Source organism: Ursus maritimus, unplaced genomic scaffold (assembly GCF_017311325.1).
Source record: "Ursus maritimus isolate PB19 unplaced genomic scaffold, ASM1731132v1 scaffold_23, whole genome shotgun sequence".
NCBI lineage: Eukaryota > Metazoa > Chordata > Mammalia > Carnivora > Ursidae > Ursus > Ursus maritimus.
Genome location: NW_024424786.1, coordinates 41,463,539 through 41,487,435, shown reverse-complemented (window position 1 = coordinate 41,487,435; position 23,897 = coordinate 41,463,539). Strand labels below are relative to the sequence as shown.

Here is a 23,897-nt window from a genome sequence, read left to right as displayed (position 1 = left end):
TACTAGCTATCAATCTTAATGGATAGTATTTTTCTTGACATTATTTGTTTTTCAAATATAATTCAGTCATAAGGCTAGGATAATATAGCAGCAAGGTTATGCTGCACTGAAATTTAGTGAACTTGGCATTGAAACAAGATGCCTTGCATCAATCTTCAGTTTTACCACTGACCAACCTTCTGACCTTAGGTGACCCCCTTTTTACTGTGATTAAATTACCTTTCTGTGAAATAAGAAAAAAATTATTCCTGAATCCTACCTTGTCTTTGAAGTACTGATACAGTGAAGAATGGGGAAAACATGTAGATATGTGAGAAAAAGTCTTGTCAATAACTAAATTCTCCAGAAATCTTAACAATTTAAATAAAATGTGTAGTGATTTGAGGGAAATCAATTTCAATTGCCTCACTTCATAAAAACACACACACACACACACACACACACACAAAATCAAAATTCAGATGGACTGACTAGAGTTAAATGTGAAAGGCAGAACAATAAAACTAAATAAAAGCCACCTATTTCAAGATAAGTTGAGCATACGTTGAAATTGCATTTTCCCATTCAAACACATAAAATGATAAAACAAATATTTTTAACTTTTTAATTTAGAGTTTAGTTAGTTAACATACAGTGTATTATTAGTTTCAGGTGTACAGCATAGTGATTCAACACTTCCATACATCACCCAGTGCCCATCACAAGGCCACTCCTTAATCCCTCTCACCTATAAAACAAGTATTTCTAAAACTTAATAAATACATAGTCATGGTGAGAAAAAGAGAAATCTTTATAGACCGGAAATGGAGAGGTATATTTCCCTCATCTTCGGAAAGGAAAAAGAGAGAATCTACAATGGTAGGAAAGGACCAAAGATGCATACCATATTTGAGGCTTGGACTAGGGGAAAAAACATGGGGCTAATATTGCAACAGCCATAGGTTTAAGAGCAAGATCCACACAGATCACACATGGGAGATCTAAACAAAACCAAAACATAAACAAAGGCCAGAGATTTGTCACCTGCCTACCAGAGAGTTTGTTAAAGCCAAGTGATGCTAGTAGCAGCATCAATGATGCAGGTTGAGGGCCTTAACATCTATGTCATATAAGTGGAAATAAGACTCAGAACTATATAATCTATTAAGATGCAAGAGCTTTGTATCTTGCCACTCAAGCAAAATTTAATCCTACAGATAGATAGATAGATATAGATATAGATATATATGTAATCTTGCAGGATTATATATATATTTATATATATATAAATATATTTATATATATATAAATATATATATAATCCTGCAAGATTACATATATATCTATATCTATATCTATCTATCTATCTGTAGGATTAAATTTTGCTTGAGTGGCAAGATACAAAGCTCTTGCATCTTAATAGATTATATAGTTCTGAGTCTTATTTCCACTTATATGACATAGATGTTAAGGCCCTCAACCTGCATCATTGATGCTGCTACTAGCATCACTTGGCTTTAACAAACTCTCTGGTAGGCAGGTGACAAATCTCTGGCCTTTGTTTATGTTTTGGTTTTGTTTAGATCTCCCATGTGTGATCTGTGTGGATCTTGCTCTTAAACCTATGGCTGTTGCAATATTAGCCCCATGTTTTTTCCCCTAGTCCAAGCCTCAAATATGGTATGCATCTTTGGTCCTTTCCTACCATTGTAGATTCTCTCTTTTTCCTTTCCGAAGATGAGGGAAATATACCTCTCCATTTCCGGTCTATAAAGATTTCTCTTTTTCTCACCATGACTATGTATTTATTAAGTTTTAGAAATACTTGTTTTATAGGTGAGAGGGATTAAGGAGTGCACTTGTGATGGGCACTGGGTGATGTATGGAAGTGTTGAATCACTATGCTGTACACCTGAAACTAATAATACACTGTATGTTAACTAACTAAACTCTAAATTAAAAAGTTAAAAATATTTGTTTTATCATTTTATGTGTTTGAATGGGAAAATGCAATTTCAACGTATGCTCAACTTATCTTGAAATAGGTGGCTTTTATTTAGTTTTATTGTTCTGCCTTTCACATTTAACTCTAGTCAGTCCATCTGAATTTTGATTTTGTGTGTGTGTGTGTGTGTGTGTGTGTGTGTGTGTATGAAGTGAGGCAATTGAAATTGATTTCCCTCAAATCACTACACATTTTATTTAAATTGTTAAGATTTCTGGAGAATTTAGTTATTGACAAGACTTTTTCTCACATATCTACATGTTTTCCCCATTCTTCACTGTATCAGTACTTCAAAGACAAGGTAGGATTCAGGAATAATTTTTTTCTTATTTCACAGAAAGGTAATTTAATCACAGTAAAAAGGGGGTCACCTAAGGTCAGAAGGTTGGTCAGTGGTAAAACTGAAGATTGATGCAAGGCATCTTGTTTCAATGCCAAGTTCACTAAATTTCAGTGCAGCATAACCTTGCTGCTATATTATCCTAGCCTTATGACTGAATTATATTTGAAAAACAAATAATGTCAAGAAAAATACTATCCATTAAGATTGATAGCTAGTACTTGATCTTGGTAATGTCCACACTTTTTGAGATGGTTAAAGCTTTATTAGATATGTAGTATGAGTGCTCTAGGAGAAAGCTGTGCTATTAGGATGTATTTTGTTATTAGGTTTTTAAAGTTGAAATGTATATTATATATAATATATATTATATATTATATTATATGTATATATTATATATAAAATATATATTATATTATATTATATATAAATTTATATATAAATTATAAATATATTTATATAAATTTTATATGTAAATATATTTATATAAATATATTTATATATATATATCTATATATATATAAAAAATCCTGCAATATATTATATATAAAATATATATTATATTATATTATATATAAATTTATATATAAATTATAAATATATTTATATAAATTTTATATGTAAATATATTTATATAAATATATTTATATATATATATCTATATATATATAAAAAATCCTGCAAGATTAGGGCTCAGCAATAGAGAACCTCGTACTGGAAGCCTGTCAATGCAGGATGTGTTCAAAACAAATAGATAATGGACAATTAACTCTAAACTAAAAGTTACCAACCAACAAAGATCAATACCATGAAAAATGTGACACATATCAACTAATAAAGCTTATACATGAGGCAACAGAATTAACAAAACAATCTGAAAAGGAAAGGAAACTATCAAACCAAAAGGCAAACTATTCTACCTAGAACTTAAATTAAAAAAATTTTTTTAAAAAAGGCAACCTACTGAATGAAAGGAGATATTTACAAATGATATGCCTGATAAGGGGTTGATATCCAAAATAAATAAAGATCAACAACAAAACCCCCACAAATAATCCAATTAAAAATGGGAAGAAGACCTGAATAGACATTTTTCCAAAAAAGACATACAGATGGCCAACAGACACATGAAAATATGTTCAATATCACTCATCATCAGGGAAATGCAAATCAAAACCACAATAAGATATCACCTTACACCTGTCAGAATGGCTCAAATGAAAAATAAGAAATAATGTGGCAGGAATATGGACAAAAAGGAACTCTTATGCACTGTTTGTGGGAGAGTAAATTGGTATAGCCACTGTAGAAAACAGTATGGAGTTTTCTCAAAAAATTAAAAATAGAACTACCATATGATCCAATAATTCCACTACTGGGTATTTACACAAAGAAAAAGAAAAAAATGATTCAAAAAGACATATGTACTCCTATGTTTACTGCAGCATTATTTACAATGTCCAAGATATGGAAGTAACCCAAGTGTCCATTGATAGATGAATGAATAAAGATGTGATACATACATACACACACACACACAGAGGAATATTACACAGCCATAAAAATCACATCCATTTGTGACAACATGGATGGTACTCTAAGTGAAGGTAGACTGAGAAAGACAAATACCATATAAATTTCACTCGTAACTAGAATCTAAAAAACAACACAAATGAATAAACAAGCAAACAAAAAGAATCAGACCTATAAATAACAGAGAACAAACTGATGGTTGCTAGACGGGAGGAGGATGGGAGATGGGCAAAATGGGTGATGGGGAATAACAGTCACAGGCTTCTGGTTATGGAATGACTAGGTTATGGGAATAAAAGGTACAGCATAGGGAATATAGTCAATGATGTTGTAATAAGTGTTGTATGGTGACAGATGGTAGCTACACTTGTGTTGAGCATAGCATAACATATGCAGACGTTGAATCACTATGCTGTATACCTGAAACTAATGTCAACTATACTCAAAAAAAATTTTTTTTCAAAAAAGAATATACTGCCATCAATTAAACAGAAAGTTTAAAGGGGGAAAACCCTGATAGAAATCTTGGAAATTAAAAATACAGTATTTGAAATGAAAATGTTATGGAAGGCAGATTAGTGACTGTAAAAGAACACATTTAAAAGAGGGTAGTACTTGAATCTTTCATAGCAGCATGATTCATAGTAGGCAAAAGTGGAAATAACCTAAGTGTATCAAAAATAAACAGAATAACAAAATATGCAATATTGTTCAGCCATAAAAATAAATTAAGTACTGTTACATGTTACAACATGGATGAATCTGGAAAACATTATGCTTAATGAAAGAAGCCAGACAAGTGGCGCCTGGGTGGCTCAGCTTGTTAAGCATCTGCCTTCAGCTCAGGTCATGATCCCAGGGTCCTGGGATCGAGCTCTGCACTGGGCTCCCTGTTCAGTGGGGAGTCTGCTTCACCCTCTCCCTCTGCCCCTCCACTTTTGTGCTTGCTCTCTCTCTCAAATAAATAAATACAATCTAAAGAAAAAAGAAAAAGATATGCAACAGCTAAATATCTATGTGGCTCATATTCTCTCTCTCTGTGTCTCTCTCTCTCAAATAAATAAATAAAAGCTTTAAAAATTTTTTGCACCTTTTTGCTGAGATACTGTGGGGATAAGGAAGAGAGAATTATATCATCAACAATATCAAACTATCTCTTCACATAATCTTCAACTGTTAAAGATGAAGTAGCAAAATTTCAATCACGTGGCAATGTGAATATACATCAAAACAATATACTGGAACTTCTCCATCCAGCAATGATGAAATAACAGGTACCAAATCAGCTCTCCCACCAAAAGCCACTATAAAACTGGACAAAACATATATGAGTCAGCTGTTTTCAGGCACTGGATAAGAGATAGCACAAGACTGTGATCCCTGAAAGAAGGGAAACTCCTGAGGTGAACCTATGATTGCCCTGGATGCCTGCCTATGGGAATTTTCTTGTCCACTGAGCAGGGACCTAGAGCCCAAGCAGAATACAGTGGTTCCAGTAAGCTGAGGAGACACAAAACAGAATTCAGAGTTGCAAAAGTACCTGGAATCTACAAGGCAGGGCACTGGAGGGGAGGGACCTGTGTAGATGTGGGTATTGAAAGTCTGTGTGGAGCTCCCCATGAGTCCTTGGCCAAAAGCTGGGCTATACATGTACAGGTGAGACTATATAAAATTTCCCAGAGAGCAGTCACAATGGAGTTGAGAATGGAACAAGATATAAGTGGTCAAGCAGTGCCAGAAAATATTGGCTTTCAGGTCCAACCAGAATGGAGAGACCTTGATAAAACTGATGGTATCCAGAGAAGGGGCTAAAAGGTAAGACTTTACTAGGAAAAAAAACACTTTGTAGATGAAAAATCTGCTCCTGATCTACCCTTAAAAAAAAAAAAAAAACCCAAACCAAGCCTCAACAAGACCCACAGAAAAGATAATTTGGAGGTTGGATGGTATCAAGTTGGAGGAGTTTGGAAAATGACTTGGGTTTCTACATATTAATTCTATAAAATGTACAAAAACAAGCCAACACAGGGTTAAGGTAATTAGCCTGCTAGAACAAAAATCAACACTCTTCAGAGGTAAAAGAGAATATAAAATATGAACACATTATCCAATATAAAATAAGGATTTACTAGACATGTAAAGAAAAAAATGTAACTTACAAGAAAAAAAAAAGCAGTAAAAAAACCAAGCCTGTTATAGATGTTACATTTAGGAGAGACTTTAAAGCACAAACTATCATAAATATGTTCAAAGACAAAGGTAGTTTAGGGGCGCCTGGATGGCTCAGTCATTAAGCGTCTGCCTTCAGCTCAGGGCGTGATCCCAGGGTACTGGGATCAAACCCCGCATTGGGCTCCCTGCTCAGCAGGAAGCCTGCTTTTCCCTCTCCCACTCCCCCTGCTTGTGTTCCATCTCTCAGTGTCTCTCTGTCAAATAAATAAATAAAATCTTAAAAAACAAAACAAAGACAAAGGTAGTTTAAATGAGTCAACTGATAGGAAATATCAGCAGAGAAATGTGCACTGTAAAAAAAAGAACCAAACGGGAATTCTACAGCTGAAAAGTTCAATAATTGAAATGAAGAATTTTCTGGATAGTTTTAATAGATTAGATATAAAAGAAGAATCAGTGAAATTATTGAAGACAAAGAACAAAAATTATCCAATCTGAACAGTAGAGGAAAAGAGATTGAAGAAAAATGAATAGAACCTTAGAGACTTAAAGAACAATATCGGCCAGTCACAAACATGTATAATGCAAGTTCCAGAAGGAAAAGAAAGTGGAATGAGACAGGAAAAATATGAAAAAATCATGGATAAAATTTTTTTAATTTGACGAAAACTATTAAGATGTGAAAAGCTCAGCAAACCCCAAACAGGATAAATGCAAAGAAGATCACACCTAAGTACATAATGGACAAAGTGATTTAAAAAAAGAGAGAGAGACAGAGAGAGAAAATCTTGAAACAACTTGGGGGAAAAAGCACATATTACATACAGAGAAACTATAATATGAATTACAGCTGACTTCTTCTGTGAAACGATGGAGGCCAGAAGACAATGGAATGACATCTTTTAAACACTGTCAAGCTAGCATTTCAAATCCACTGAAATATCCTTTTAAAATGAGGGTAAGAAAAAGACATTTTAATTTTTTAGGTTTTTTTCAAAAAATATTTTATTTGAGAGAGAGACAGCATGAGCTGAGAGAAGGGCAGAGGCAGAGGGAGAAGCAGACTCCCCACCGAGCAGGGAGCCTGATGCAGGGTTTGATCCCAGGACCCTGAGGTCATGAACTGAGCCAAAGGCAGACGCTTAACCTACCGAGCCACTCAGGCACCCCCAAGATAAAGACATTTTAAGATAAACAGAAGATTAAATAATTTGTTGGCAGAAGACTTGACTCCAAGAAATGCTAAAGGATGTTCTTTAGGCCGAAGAAGAAAACCCAGAAGGAAGGGAAGAAATGAAGAGAACCAGAAATAAATAAGTGGGTAAATACAAAAGATATTTTTTCTTCTCATATTTTTCCTAACATACAAGTACAGTTTAAAGCAAAAATAATAACACTGTAAGACAGGAATTATAACATCTAAAATCACTCAAAATTGAGCAGAAAATGGTATTGAATTGTAGCACCCCAAATAAAATAAATATCCACAAGCTCATTTTGATATAACTAGATTAATAAGTAAAAGGTGAAAAAGGGAAAGCTCTTCTTTATATATAAATTCCAATAAATAAATGTAGGAGAAATGAGGACCTATGAAATCACAATAACACTACATTAATAATTGCTGTGGTCAAGATCCACCAATGAATACTAAATTAGTGGACAAATATTTAAGGAAAAACAGGATATCTGCAAAATCTCATAAATATTTAAAAATTACAAAAAGTAACTCCACTTGGGAAAAACCTGGCAGATAACACCTTAACCAAGTGATCAAGGTTAATTTTACTAATAAAAACACATCAACATCATCAGTTCCTTCATATGATACACTGAAATGAATGCATCGTCTCTGTGGTATTGTTCTCAACAACATATAGCCTCAACCTAAAAACATCACACAAGCTCAAACTGAAGGACATTCTACAAAATACCTGACAAATACTCTTCAAAAGTATCAAGGTCATGAAAGAAGGAGAGAAGACTGAGAAACTGTCACAGACTGAAAGAGATTAATAAAACATAACAACTAAATGCAAAGTGAGATTCTGTAATGGATCCAGGAACCGAAAAAGAACATTAGTGGAAAAACTGGTAAAATCTTAAGGAAGTCTGTAGTTTAGTTAATACTATTTTACCAATGTTCATTTCTCAGTTTTGATAACTACACTATAGGTGATTAAAGTACCAATTATAGGGGAAGCTGAATGAAGAGTATATAAGAATTCTTTGTACTGTTTTTGCAAACTCTTCTGTAAGTCTAAAGTTATTTTCAAATTAAAAATGTAAATACTCTGCAAAAGAATGAAATGGGACCACTATTTTACTCAAATGGATTTGAGTAACTCAAAATGGATTAAAGACCTGAATGTAAGACCTGAAATCGTAAAAGTCCTAGAAGAAAATAGACAGGAAGCTCCTTGATATTGGTCTTTGTGATTATTTTTTGGGATTTCACACCATAAACAAAGGCAACAAAAATAAAAATAAGCAAATGAGACTACATCAAACTAAAATCTTCTGCAGAGCTAAGGGAACCATCAACAAAATGAAAAGGCAACTTACTGAATGTGAGAAAAAAATTGCAAACCATATATCTCATAAGGAGTTAATATCTGTAATATATAAAGAACTCATACAAATCAACAGCAAAAAACCCAAACAATCTGATTAAAAAATGGGCAAAGGATATGAATAGACATCCTTCCAAAGAAGACATACAGATGACCAGTAAGTACATGAAAAGATGCTCAACATCACTAATCATCAGGGAAATGCAAATCAAAACCAAAATGAGATATCACCTCACACCTGTCAGAATGGCTATTACCAAAAAGATAAGAAATAATAAAGTGTTGGCGAAGATGTGGAGAAAAGTGAACCCTTGTGCACTACTGGTGAGAATGTAAATTGGTGCAACCACTATGAAAAACAGTATGAAGGTTCCTCAGAAAATTAACAATATGACTACCAAATGATCCAGCAACTCTGCTTCTGGGTATTTATCTAAAAACAACAAAAACACTAATTTGAAAAGATGTATGCACTCACATGTTCACTGCAACATTATTTACAATGGCCAAGACATGTAAACAACCTAAATTTCCACTAGTAGATGAATGGAAAAAGAAAATGTGGCATACATGTGTGTGCACGTGCATACACACACGCACACACACGCACTGGAATATTACTGAGCCTTTAGAAAAATGAAATCTTGCCATTAGTGATGACACAGATGCACCTTGAGGGCATTATGCTAAGTGAAGTCAGGAAGAGAAAGACAAATATCGTATGATCTCACTTACATGTGGAATCTTAAAGAAAAAAATGAGAGGCGTCTAGGTGGCTCAGTAGGTTAAGCGTCTGCCTTTGCTCAGGTCATGATCCCTGGGCTGGAGCTCTGTGTTGGGCTCCCTGCTGAGTGGGGAGTCTGCTTCTCCCTCTCCCTCTGCCCCTCCCCCTGCACCCGCTTGTGCACCCTCTGCCCCTCCCCCCCCGCTTGTGCACGCTGTCTCTCTCAACTAAATTAAAAAAAATCTTAAAAGATAAAAAGAAAAAATGAGCTTATAGATACAGAGAAGAGACTGGTAGTTCCCGGGAGGGGGGGTGGCGGGGGTTAAGGGGTCAAAAGATACAAACTTCCAGTTATAAAATAAATAGTCAAGGGAATGTAACATACACCATGGTGACTATAGTTAATATTGTACTGCATATTTGAAAGTTGCTAAAAGAATAGATCTTAAAAGTTATCATCATGAGAAAAAAAATTTGTATCTATATGTGGTGATGGATGTTAACTAGACTTATTGTAGTGATCCTTTCACAATGTATACAAATGTCAAATCATTATGTTATATACCTGAAACTAATATAATGTTATCAATTATACCTCAAATTTAAAAATTTTCCTCATTGGACTGTTTTGGTGCTTTTATAAAAAAATATATCAAGTAACCATGTAAGTATGGGCCTATTTCTGGGCTCTTTTCTTTCTCACTGTTCTGTCTTTATGTCAATTCAACACTGTCTTAATTATTGTAGCTTTATTGAAAGTACTTTGCAGGGAAGGTTAAGTCCTCCAGTGATGTTCTTCTTTTTCAAGTTTGTTTTAATTATCTTTGCTCCTTTCCATTTACATATATTTTCCCTGTTTTTTCTTGTTGTTTTGTTTGTTTTAAATATTTTTCTTATTTTTTGAGAGAGAGAGCTTGAGTGGGGGAAAGACAGAATCTCAAGCAGATTCCCCGCAGAGTGCAGGGCCCAACGTGGAGCTTGATCTCACCACCCTGAGATCATGACCTGAGCAGAAATCAACAGTCAGATGCTTAACTGACTGAGCCACTCAGGCACCCCTTATTTGTTTGTTTTTTTAAGTAGGCTCCATGCTGGGTGCTTAATACAACACAGGGCTTGAATTCATGACCCTGAGATCAAGACCTGAGCTGAGATCAAGAGTTGGATGCTCAACCAACTGAGCCACCCAGATGCCCCTTTATTTTCCTTGTTTTTAAAAAAGTAATAACCTTTGGAGACTTCTGGGGACGAGGGCAGAGTAGGAAAATCCCAGGTTTACCCTGTCCCACGGATACACCTAGATAACACCCACATCAGTGTAAATAACCCAGAAAATGACCTGAACACTGGTAGCACAGACAGCTAAATGTAGAGAAGATGCCACATCAAAGAGGGTAGGAAAGGCAGAAAAGGTCGAGAGCCAAAATGACCTGGAGGACTGTCCATGGGAGGGAGGGACACGAGGGCATAGAGAGGGGAGAGAAGACCCGACGCCAGGCACCCCAGGCACAGGCGACCTGCACTGGGGAGACAAATCCCCGTAACATTTGGCTTTGAAAACCAGAGGGGCCTAACTTCACCAGTTCTTAGAATCTGTGGGGCTTAATGCCTGGAACTTTAAAAATCCGCAGCTGAGCTCTGGGAGAGCTGGAAGGGATAGGAAACTGAGTTCCCATCCTTAAAGAGACAGTACAACAAGTAGCCCTGCTGAGATACAGCATTGAAACAGCAGTTTGAAAAACACTTGAAACTTCTCCCAGAATAAAAGAGCTGAGAGGGGGCAAAGGGGAGAAGAGGTGCCTGGGTGGCTCAGTAGGTTAAATTTCTGACTTTGGCTCAGGTCATGATCTCAGGGTCCTGGGATCGAGCCCAAGTCTGTTTCTCCCACTCACTCTCCCTCTGCCCCCTTCCCCCCGCTCATGATCTCACTCTCTCTCTAAAATAAGTAAATCTTAAAAAAAAAAAAAAAGAATAAAAGAGCTGGCAGGCACCATTTCCTTCCCCTAGCTCCCAGCCTAAATACAGAGATTCCTTCAAGAACCAGCACAGAGCAAACACTTTCCACCTAGCTTAGTAACAGCATGCCTTACCCCTGGGGTTCTCCTGCTAAAGTTGGCCCCCTCCATCCTGGCCTAGGCAGGAGTTTTCCACAGCGACTGAGGGTCTCCTCCTGCAGCTGACTGGCAGACCTTGCTGGCACTATGGGCCCTGACCCTGCATTCTCCTGTGGACACACCCCCTTCAACAACACATCCTTGGCAGGAGCCCATTCAGAGTGTTGCCACAACCCCGGCAATGTGCAGGCCCTGGAGGGCTAGCACAACTCCAAAGTGACTCCTGCCCCGAGGAGAGGGGAAGATAACCACACACACCAGTCTGACTGCAGCCCTAGCAGTGGGTAGACATCTGGTCTGACTGCAGGCCCCACCCACCAACAAAAACTTCTCAGGACAACACAGGGAGTGTGCCCTACAGTCTGGGGCTACCAGAGCTCTAGCAAATACCTGGTCAGATTCAACTCCAGCTCAAGGTGGCCCCACCTTGGCCCACTAACACAGGGACCAAACACTGCCCACAACCAGCAAAGAGAGCCATTGCAGAAGACTGGACAGAAGGAAAATGCAGCTCAGCAACAACAGCAGGGCACATGCAACACACATAGGAGACACCCCGGAAGTGCCAGGTTCTGGTGAACAGGGGACACTTCACTGCAGGGCACTACAGGACCTCTTCTTCATAAGGCCACTAATTTTAAGAGCAGGAGACATAGTTGACTTTCTTAACACTTAGAAACAGACACAGAGAGTTAGACAAAAATGAGGAGACATAAGAATATGTCCCAAATTAGGGGTGCCTGGGTGGCACAGCAGTTAAGAGTCTGCCTTCGGCTCAGGGTGTGATCCTGGCGTTATGGGATCGAGCCCCACATCAGGCTCCTCTGCTAGGAGCCTGCTTCTTCCTCTCCCACTCCCCCTGCGTGTGTTCCCTCTTTCGCTGGCTGTCTCTCTCTCTGTCAAATAAATAAATAAAATCTTTTTTAAAAAATTTAAAAAAAAGAATATGTCCCAAATTAAAGAACAGGACAAAAATTATAGCAAAAGAGCTAAATGAAATGGAGATAAGTAATACACTTGATAGAGAATTTAAAATAATGGTCATAAAGATAATCAGTGGATTTCTGAAGAGTGGAGGATTTCAATGAGACCCTCAGAGAAGAGAAAGAAAACATAAAAAAAAGAACAAATCAGAGGCAAAGAACTCAATAACTGAAATTAAAAATATTCTACAGGGAATAAATAGTAGACTATAGTAACTGGGAGAATGCATCAGTGACATGGAGGAAAGTAATGGAAAGCAATCAAGCTAAACAGGAGAGAGAAAAATAATAATAAAAAATGAAAATAGGCGTAAGGGAACTCCACAAAACCATCAAGCATAATAACATTTGCATTACAGGGGTCCCAGAAGGAGAAGAGAGAGAAAGGAGGCAGAAAACTTATCTGAAGAAATGATGGCTGAAAACATGCGGAATCTGGGGAAGGAAACAGAAATCCAGATCCAGGAGGTACAGAAACCTCCCCCCCAACAAAATCAACCAAGGAAGTCCATACTAAGACACATAGTAAATAAAATGGCAAAAAGTAGCAATAGAGAATTTTAAAAGCAACAAAACAAAACAATTACACACAAGAGAAACCCCATAAGGATATCAGCTGATTTTTCAGCAGAAACTTTTCAGACCAGGAGACAGTGGCATGATACATTCAAAGTGCTAAAAGAAAAAAACCCTGCAACCAAGAATACTCTATCCAGCAAGACTATCATTCAGAACAGAAGGAGAGATAGATTTTCCCAAACAATGGTTAAAGGAATTCATCACCACTAAACCAGCCCTACAAAAAATGTTAAAGGCAACTCTTTGAATGGAAAGATCATAAGCAGGAGTAGGAAAAGCAGGAAGCACCAAAGCAGTAAAATTAAGTATATGTATAACAACCAGTCAAGAGATTCACAAAATAAAAGGATGTGACACCATATACCTAAATGCATAGTGGGGGAGGAAAGGAGTAAAAATTTAGTGCTTTTACAATGGGTTCTAACTTAAGTGACCGTGAACTTAATATAGACTGCTATATGCATAAGATGTTACATATAAACCTAACGGTAACCACAAATCAAAAACTGGTAACAGATATACAAAAAATAAAGAAAAAGGAATTGAAGAATATCACTAAAGAAAACAAGCAAACTGTGAGAAAAGAGAGCAAGAGAGGAAGGTAAAAGAGAAGAACTACAAAAACAACCATAAAAGAAGGAACAAAATGGCAATAAATACATACCTATCAATAACCACTTTGAATATAAATGGACTAAATGCTCCAATCAAAACAAAGACACAGGGTGGGGTGGCTGGGTGGCTCAGTCAGTTAAGTGTCTGACTCTTGATTTTGGCTCAGGTCATGATCTTGGGGTCCTGGGATCAAGCCCCATGTCAGCCTCTGTGCTGAGTGTGGAGCCTGCTTGAGATTCTCTCTGTCTTCCCCTCTGCCCCCCCCCCACTCTCTCTAAATAAATAAATAAATAAAATCTTAAAAAAAAAAAGACATAGGGTGACAGAATGGATAAAAAAGCAAGACCCATCTCTATGCTGCCTACAAGAGACTCATCTCAGATCTAAAGACATAGGCAGATTGAAAGTGCAAGGATGGAAAAACATTTATCATGAAAATGGAAGTGAAAAGAAAGCCAGGGTAGTACTACTTGTATCAGACAAAATAGACTTTAAACAAAAGACTGTAACAAGAGACAAAGAAGGATACTATATAACCATAAAGGGAACAGTCCAACAAAAATATGTAAGAACTGCAAATATTTATGTACCCAACATGAAAGCACCTGAATACACAAACCAGCTAATAACAAACATAAAGGAAGTAATCTATAGTATTACAATAATAGTAGGGGACTTTAACACTCCATTTACATCTATGCATAGATCATCCAAACAGAAAATCAACAAGGAAAGAGTGGCTCTGAATGACACATTGGACTAGATGGATATAACAGAAATATTCAAAACAGTCCATCCTAAAACAACAGAATACATATTCTTTTCAAATGCACATGGAACATTCTCCAGAACAGATCACATGCTAGGCCACGAAACAAACTGCAACAAATTCAAGAATACTGAAGTCATATCATGCATCTTCTCAGATCACAACACTATGAAAAAAATCAACCATAAGAAAACATCTGGAAAGAACACAAATACATGGAGGTTAAATAACATGCTACTAAACAATCAATGGGTCAACCAAGAAATCAAGGAAGAAATTTTTAAAAAAATACATAGAGACAAATGAAAATGAAAACACAACAGTCCAAAATCTTTGGAATGCAGCAAAAGCTGTTTTAGGAGGGTAGTTTATAGCAAGACAGGCCTATTCAAGATGCAAGAAAAATCTCAAATGAACAACCTAACCTCATACCTAAAGGAAGTAGAAAAAGAATGAGCAAAACCCAAAACCAGTAGAAGGAAGGAAATAATAAAGATTAGAGCAGCAGATGAATGAAAGAGAAACTAAAAAAGCAATAGAAAAGATCAATGACACCAGGAGCTGGTTCTTAGAAAAGATCAAGAAAATTGCTAAGACTTAGCTCAGTTAGTTAAGCATCTGTCTTCAACTCAGGTCGTGATCCCAGAGTCCTGGGATTGAGCCCCACATTGGGCTCCCTGCTTCTCCCTCTCCCTCTGTCCATACGCTCTCTCTCTCTCTCTCTCAAATAAACAGTAAAATCTTCAAAAAAATAAAAGGGGGGGTGCCTGGGTGGCTCAGTCAGTTAAGCGTCTGCCTTTGGCTCAGGTCACCATCTCTGGATCCTGGGATTGAGCCCCAGGTCAGGCTCTCTGCTCAGCAGGGAACCTGCTTCTCCCTCTCCCTCTGCCTGCCACTCTGCCTGTTTGTGCTGTCAGATAAGTAAAGAAAATCATTATTTAAAAAAATGACTTTAGCCAGACTCATCAAAAAGGGGGGGGGGGAAGACTCAAATAAAATCAGAAATGAAAGAGGAGAAATAACCAACACCACAGAAATACAAAGGATAAGAGATTATGATGAAAAATTATATGCCAACAAATTGGACAACTTAGAAGAAATGGATAAATTCCTAGAAACATAACCTTCCAAAACTAAATCAGGAAGAAATAGAAAATTTAACAGGCTGATTACCAGCAATGAAATTGAATCAGTAATCCACAAACTCCCAACAAACAAATGTCCAGGACCAGAAGCTTCACTGGTGAATTCTACCATTTATTTTTTTTAAGGATTTTACTTATTCATTTGAGAGACAGAGCACGAGTGGGGGTAAGAGGGAGAGGGAGAGGGAGAAGCAGAATCCCCACTGAGCAGGAAGCCTGATGCGGGGCTCAATCCCAGGACCCTGGGATCATGACCTGAGCTGAAGGCAGACACTTAACTAACTGAGCCACCCAGGTGCCCCTCTACCAAACATTTAAAGAAGAGTTAATACCTATTATTCTCAAATTATTCCAAAAAAAAAGAAGAGGAAGAAAAGCTTCCAAATTCATTCTGTGAAGCCAGCATTATCCTGATACCAAAACCAGATAAAGACACTACAAAAAAGGGAACTACAGGCCAATATCTCTAATGAACATTGGTACAAAAATTCTCAATAAAATACTAGCAAACAAAATCCAACAATACATTAAAAAAATCATTGACCACGATCAAGTGGGATTTATTCCTGGTATGCAAGAGTAGTTCAATATTCACAAATCAATCAACGTGATCCATCACATCAACAAGAGAAAGAATAAAAACTAAATGATCATTTCGATAGATGCAGAAAAAGCATTTGACAAAGTATAACGTCCATTCATGATAAAAACCCTCAACAAAGTAGGTTTAGAGGGAACATACCTTAACATAATAAAGGCCATATATGAAAAACCTACAGCTAACATCATACTCAATGGCAAAAAAACTGAAGCTTTTCCCCTAAGATCAGGAACAAGACAAGGATGTCGGTTCTCACCACTTTTATTCAACATAGTACTTAAAGTCCTAACTACAACAATCATGCAAGAAGAAATAAAAGGCATCCAAATTAGTAAGGAAGAAGTAAAACTTTCACTATTTGCAGATGACATTATATTATATATAGAAAACCCTAAAGACTTTACCAAAAAACTGCTAGAACTGATAAATGAATTCAGTAATGTCACAGGATACAAAATCAATTCACAAAAATCCATTACATTTCTATAAATAATAATGAAGCAGTAGGAGAAATTAAGAAAAAAGTCCCATTTACAGTTACACCAAAAATAATAAAACATATAGGAATAAACTTAACTGAGGAGATAAAAGACCTATTCTCTGAAAACTATAAAACACTGATGAAAGAAACAGAAGATGACACAAATGGAAAGATATTCCATGCTCATGGATTGAGAGAACATTGTTAAAATGTTCATTCTATGAAAAGCAATCTATAGATTAAATGCAATCTCTATCAAAATACCATAGGCATATTTCTCAGAACTAGAACAAATAATCCTAAAATTTGTATGGAACCATGAAAGATCCCTTAATAGCCAAAGCAAACTTGAAGAAAAACAAAACTGGAAATACCACAATTCCAGACTTCAAGTTATATTACAAAGTTGTAGTAATCAAAACAGTATGGTATAGGCACAAAAACAGAAAAAGACACATAGATCAACAGAACAGAATAGAGAGCCCAGAAATTTATGATTAAATGGAGTCAATTAATCTTCAACAAAGGAGGCAAGAATATGCAATGGGAAAAAGTCTCTTCAACAAAATGGTGTTGGGAAAACTGGACAGTTATATGCAAAAAGTGAAACCGGACCACTTTCTTACACCATATACAAAAGTAAACTCAAAATGGGTTAAGAACCTGAAACCATGGGGCGCCTGGGTGGCTTAGTCATTAAGCATCTGCCTTCACCTCAGGGCATGATCCCAGCATTCTGGGATCAAGCCCCGCGTCAGGCTCCTCCACTGGGAGCCTGCTTCTTCCTCTCCCACTCCCCCTGCTTGTGTTCCTTCTCTCTCTGGCTGTCTCTCTCTCTCTGTCAAATAAATAAATAAAATCTTAAAAAAAAAAAAAGAACCTGAAACCATAAAAATCCTAGAAGAGAGCACAGGCAGTAATTTCTCTGACATCAACATTTTTCTAGATTTATGTCTCCTGAAGCAAGGGAAACAAAAGCAAAAAATAAACTATTGGGACTATGTCAAAATAAAAAGGTTCTACACAGCACAAGAGTCAATCAACAAAATTAAAAGCCAGTTACTGAATGGGAGAAGATATTTGCAAATGACAACCAATAAAGGGTTAGTATCCAAAATATATAAAGAACTTATATAGCTCAACATTCAAAAACAAGTAATCCAATTAAATAATGGGCAGAAGACATGCACAGATATTTCTCCAAAGAAGACATTCAGATTGCCAACAGACACATGAAAAGACATTCAATATCACTCATCCTCAGGCAAATGCAAGTCCAAAGTACGAGATATCACTTCACACCTGTCAGAATGGCTAAAAAACAAAACAACAAACAAACAAACAAACAAAACACAAGGAAAAAGTGTTGATGAAGATATGGAGAAAAAGGAACTCTCATGCACTGCTGATGGGAGTACCAATTAGTGCAGCCAGTGTGGAAAACAGTACAGACGATTTTCCTCAAAAAATTAAGGATAGAACTACCCTATTATCCAGTAATGCCACTATTTACGCAAAGAAAACAAAAACACTAATTCAAAAAGATATATGTTCCTCTATGTTTACTACAGCATTATTTACAATAGCCAAGATATGGAAGAAATCCAAGTGTCCACTGACAGATGAATGAATACAAAAAATGTGGTATATATACAATGGACTATTATTCAACCATAACAAAGAATTAAATCTTGCCATTTGCAACAACATGGATAAATCTACAGAGTATAATGCTAAATGAAATAAGACTGACAAAGACAAACGCCATATGATTTCATTCATATGTGGAATTTAAGAAACAAAACAAATGCACAAAATGAAAAACAGACAAACCAAAAAACAGATTCAAGAGAACAAACTGATGGAGTACCTGAAGGAAGATGGGTGGAAGGATGGGCGAAATGTATGGAGGGGATTAAGAGTACTCTTATGATAAGCACTGAGTAATGAACAGAATTGTTAGATCACTATATTGTATACCTGAAACTAATAATAACACTGTCTGTTAATTATATTGAAATTAAAATTGTAAAAATTAATAACCTTTATTTTTTTAGAGCAAAATTGACGGAAGGTACAGAGAATCTCATATACCCCCATCCCAATACAAACACAATCTCCCCCACTATCAACTTCCAGTACCACAGTGATATATTTGTTATAATCAATGAAGATAATGAACCAACTGACACATCATTATCACCAGAAATCCACGGGATTCACCCCTGGTGTTATCTATTCTATGGGTTTTGACCAATGTATAATGATATGTACCCATCATTATAGTGTTATAAAGAATAGTTTCACTGCCCTGAAAATCTTCTGTGCTTTCCCTATTCATCTCTCCTTCCCCCCAACCCCTGGCAACCATGAATCCTTTTATTGTCTCCATAGTTTTGCCTCTTCCAGAGCACCATATCTTTGGAATTACGCAGTTTGTTACCTTCTTGGATTGGTTTCTTTTACTTAGTAACATGCGCTTAAGTTTCATCCATGCATTTTTCTGGCTTGAGAGCTCATCTCTTCAGTGCTGAATAAATTCTATTGTCTAGGTATACATAGTTTATCTATCTACTTACCTACTGAAGCATATCCTGATTGCTTCCAAATTTTGGCAAAGCAAGCTGCTAAACCATCCATGGGGAAGCTTTTATATGGACATAAGTTTTCAATTTATTTGGGTAAATACCAAAGAGCATGATTACTGGATAATACTGTACGTTCAGTTTTGTAAAAAAAAAAAATGCCAAACTGTCTTCCAAAGTGGCTCAACAATGAATGAGAGTTCCATTATTCCACATCCTTGCTAGCATTTGGTTACAGTGTTCTGGATTTTGGCTATTCTAACAGGTGTGCAGTGATACCTCATTGTTGTTTTCATTTGCCATTCCCTAAAAACATATAATATCATGTGTTGACTTGCAATCTGTTTATCTTTGGTGAGATGCCTATTCAGGAATTCTGCCCATTTTTAAACTGGGTTGTTTTCTTACTGTGGAGTTTTAAGATTTCTTTATATATTTTGGATAGCAGTCCTTTTTCAGGTGTGTCTTTTGCAAATATTACCTCCCAGTCTGTGGCTTGCCTTCTCATTCTCTTGCCATTATCTTCCACAGAGCAGAACTTTTTCATTTTAATAAGGCCCAGCTTATCAATTATTTCTCTCATGGATCATTCCTTTGTTGTTGTATCTAAAAAGTCATCTCTATATCCAAGGTCATCTACATTTTCCCCTACTTTTTCTTCTAGGACTTCTATAATTTTGTGTTTTACATTTACATTTATGATCCATTTTGAGTTAATTTTTATAAAGGTGTAATATCTGTCTAGATTCAAGTTTTTGCATGTGGATATCCAGTTGTTCCAATACCATTTGTTGAAAAGACTACTTCTGCTCCATTGTAGCACCTTTACTCCTTTGTCACAGATCAGTAGACTATATTTATAGTGGGCTCTCTATTCTGTTCTGGGCTCTATTCCTGGGCTCCCTATTCTATTCCATTGATCTAGTCCTCTATATTTTTTTTCACCAACACCACAGTGTCCTGATTACTGTAGCTTTATAGTAAGTCTTTAAGTCAAGTAGTGTCAGTTCTCTGACTTTGTTCTTCTCTATTACTGAGTTGGCTATTCTGGGTCATTTGCCTCTCCATATAAACTTTAGAATCTGTTTCTCAATATTCACAAAATAACTTGCTGGGATTATGACTGGGGGGATTACACTGGATCTACACATCAAGTTGGGAAGAACAGACATCATGCCAATATTGAATCTTCTTATCCATGACATGGAATATCTCTTCCACTTATTTAGTTCTTCTTTGATATCTTTCATCAAAGCTTTATAGACTTCCTCATATAGATCTTGTCCATTTTTTTTTTACATTATACCTAAGTATTTCATTTTGGGGGGTGCTAATGTAAACACGTAATATGTTTTTAATTTAAAACATCACTTGTTCATTGCTAGCACATAAAAAACCAACTAACTTTTGTACATTAACCTTATATCCTGCAGGCTTGCTATATATAGTCTCCATAAATTTTTAACCAGTTTGTCAATTTCTACAAAAAGTCTATTGATATTATGATTGTGTTGAATTCATAGATCAATTTGGGAAGAACAGACATCTTAGATATACTGAATCATCCAATCTTCCAATAGTATATATCTCCATTAATTTCTCTCAACAATGTTTTGTAGTTTTCAGCGTAGAGAACTTCTTTTTTTTAAAGATTTTATTTATTTATTTTGACAGAGAGCACAAGCAGGGGCAGCAGCAAAGGCAGAAGGAGAGGCAGACTCCCTGCTGAGTAGGAAGCCCAACACGGCGCTCGATCCCAGGACCTGGGATCATGACCTGAGCCAAAGGCAGATGCTTAACTGACTGAGCCACACAAATGCCTCCAAGAACTTCTTTTTACATTAAATTTATTCCTAAGTGTTTCATATTTTAAATTTTTTTAAGTATTTCTTATTTTATTTCAGAGAGAGAGAAAGTAAGCAAGCATGTGAACTGAGTCAGGGGCAGAAGGAGAAAAGCAGATACCCCACAGAGTGCGGAGCCCAATGCAAGGCTCAATCTCAGGAACATGAGATCATAACCTGAGCTGAAACCGACTCAGATGCTTAACTAACTGAGCCACCCAGGCATCCCAAATGCAATTTTTTTTAAAGTAAGCTCTGCACCCAAAGTGGGGCTTGAACTCAAAACCCCAAGATCAAGAGTCATATGCCCCAAAGTGGGGCCTGAACTCAAAACCCCAAGATCAAGAGTCATATGCGCCACCAACTGAGCCAGCCAGGCACCCCAGAACTGTTTTTTAAGTTTTATTTTCCAGTTGTTTGCCACTAGTATATCAAAATAATTTTTTTGTTTATAGACTCTATACCCTGTGACCTTGCTAAATATACATATCTCTTCTAATACTTATTTTGCAGATTCTCTAGAATTTTGTACATAAATAATCATTTCATTTAAGACAGTTTTACTTATGCCTTTTACTTATGACTCCCAACTTCGATGCCTTTTATTTTTCTTGCTTTATTACATTGGCTAGGACCTCCACTGTGATTTTTTTAAATGGTATTTTCAAAGACTTCTTATGAAATAAGAAAATGCTTACTCTAAGTGAGAAATATAAGATATACCATGGAAAATGGTATTTACATAAATATATAGATAGAGAAAAAAGACTTTAAGGAAAAATATTTAAATGTTAATAGTAATTATCTCTAGAAGTATGGGTGATATTTGTTTCTTTCATTATTCTTTGTTTTATATCATGCATATAAAATAGTTCATAAATAAGAAAAAATTAATTTTTAAATGTCCATAGAATAATTAAATACTAAAGAACTTGGATTTGATTTATCAAATACAGGAAAGTCTAGAATACCTTAAAAAATAAAATTCCTGCCAACTACTAGGCTATACAGCTTATGCTCTTTATATCTGGTAATTAATAAGCAAAGAAATTATTCCTTTTTTAAAAATATTTTATTTATTAATTTGACAGAGAGAAACAGCTAGTGAGAGAGGGAACACAAGCAGGGGGAATGGGAGAGGAAGAAGCAGGCTTCCAGAGGAGGAGCCTGATGTGGGGCTCGATCCCAGAATGCTGGGATCATGCCCTGAGCCGAAGGCAGACGCTTAACGACTGCGCCACCCAGGCGCCCCAAGAAATTATTCCTTTTGAGTGGGAATAAAAGGTATGGAGAAATCAAAGTGGTTTCTTTTTCCTGTTATGTTTTTTTCCAATAAAAAGAATTGATGCCATTTAGTTTTCTGTTAGCTTCCCCAAAACAAGTGATTTATATTCAAGAAATCCTTTCAGAAAGTTTGGAGCAAAACAAAGAGCAACTATTTAGTTGACTAAATAGTCAACATTTAGCCTGACTATTCAAAGTAAAACTAAATAGTATTATTATTATTAATAACATAATCTTTATTTAAGCATTTCCTATGTACTGGGCACTGTACTAACACTTTATACTATTACCCAATTAAATTCATTTAATTCTATGAGATAGGAATTCAACAATTTTGCAACTGAGAAAACTGGTTTTCAAATGTTCCATCACATGTAAAAGTTAGGGTTCTAGCATTGATCTGACTGACTTTAAAGCTTGTGTTTTTAATCACTATACATACCTATTTAGAGTAAAATAAATTCTAATAATATATGTAACACAGTATAAACATCATTTTAATCTCTTTGGAAAAGAACATCATACAAATAGCTGTTGTTTAAAGAACATTTTAAAATAGTATTCTAGTTCTTCAAGTACTTCCACAGTGATACTCTTATATCAGTAAAATATGAGAAGAAAATAAGATCTGGGAAATCATTACATTAGACCTATCATACCATAGGCAGCTGTGCATCTTAAAACAAAATGGCATTACAATAGTGAAATGAATTTCAATGATTTGTAAATCATGGTGTCAAGTCTAAAAACACAAATTGCATAGTATCTTAGTCCATCTGGGATGCTCTAACAAAAAATCACAGAACTAGGTGGCTTATAAACAACAGATATTTATTTCTCACAGTTCTGGAGGCTGGAAGTCCATGATGAGGATCTAGCTGTTGGGATCTGGAACCTCTTTCAGGTTCCAGACTTCTTTTTTTTTAATATTTTATTTATTTATTCAACAGAGATAGAGACAGCCAGCGAGAGAGGGAACACAAGCAGGGGAGTGGGAGAGGAAGAAGCAGGCTCATAGCGGAAGAGCCTGATGTGGGGCTCGATCCCATAACACCGGGATCACGCCCTGAGCCGAAGGCAGACGCTTAACCGCTGTGCCACCCAGGCGCCCCCCAGACTTCTTTTTTTATATTAATTTTTTATTATGTTATGTTAGTCAACATACAGTACATCCCTAGTTTTTGATGTAATGTTCCATGATTCATTACTTGCATATAACACCCAGTGCACCATGCAAGACGTGCCCTCCTTAATACCCATCACCGGCCTATCCCAACCCCCACCCCCCTCCCCTCTGAAGCCCTCAGTTTGTTTCCCAGAGTCCATAGTCTCTCATGGTTCATTCCCCCTTCTGTTTACCCCCCCCTTCATTCTTCCCTTTCTTCTCCTACCAATCTTCCTATTTCTTATGTTCCATAAATGAGTGAAACCATATGATAATTGTCTTTCTCTGCTTGACTTATTTCACTTAGCATTATCTCCTCCAGTCCTATCCATGTTGCTGCAAATGTTGTGAAATCGTTCTTTTTGATGGCTGAGTAATATTCCATTGTATATATGGACCACATCTT

General features: G+C 36.3%; 1 protein-coding gene across 1 annotated transcript in view; it reads right to left on the bottom strand.

Annotated features, from left to right (window-relative positions):
• The window catches only part of CUNH11orf80 (chromosome unknown C11orf80 homolog), a 98,900-nt gene that overhangs the window by 45,503 nt on the left and 29,500 nt on the right, over positions 1 to 23,897 (bottom strand). The window lies entirely within an intron of this gene.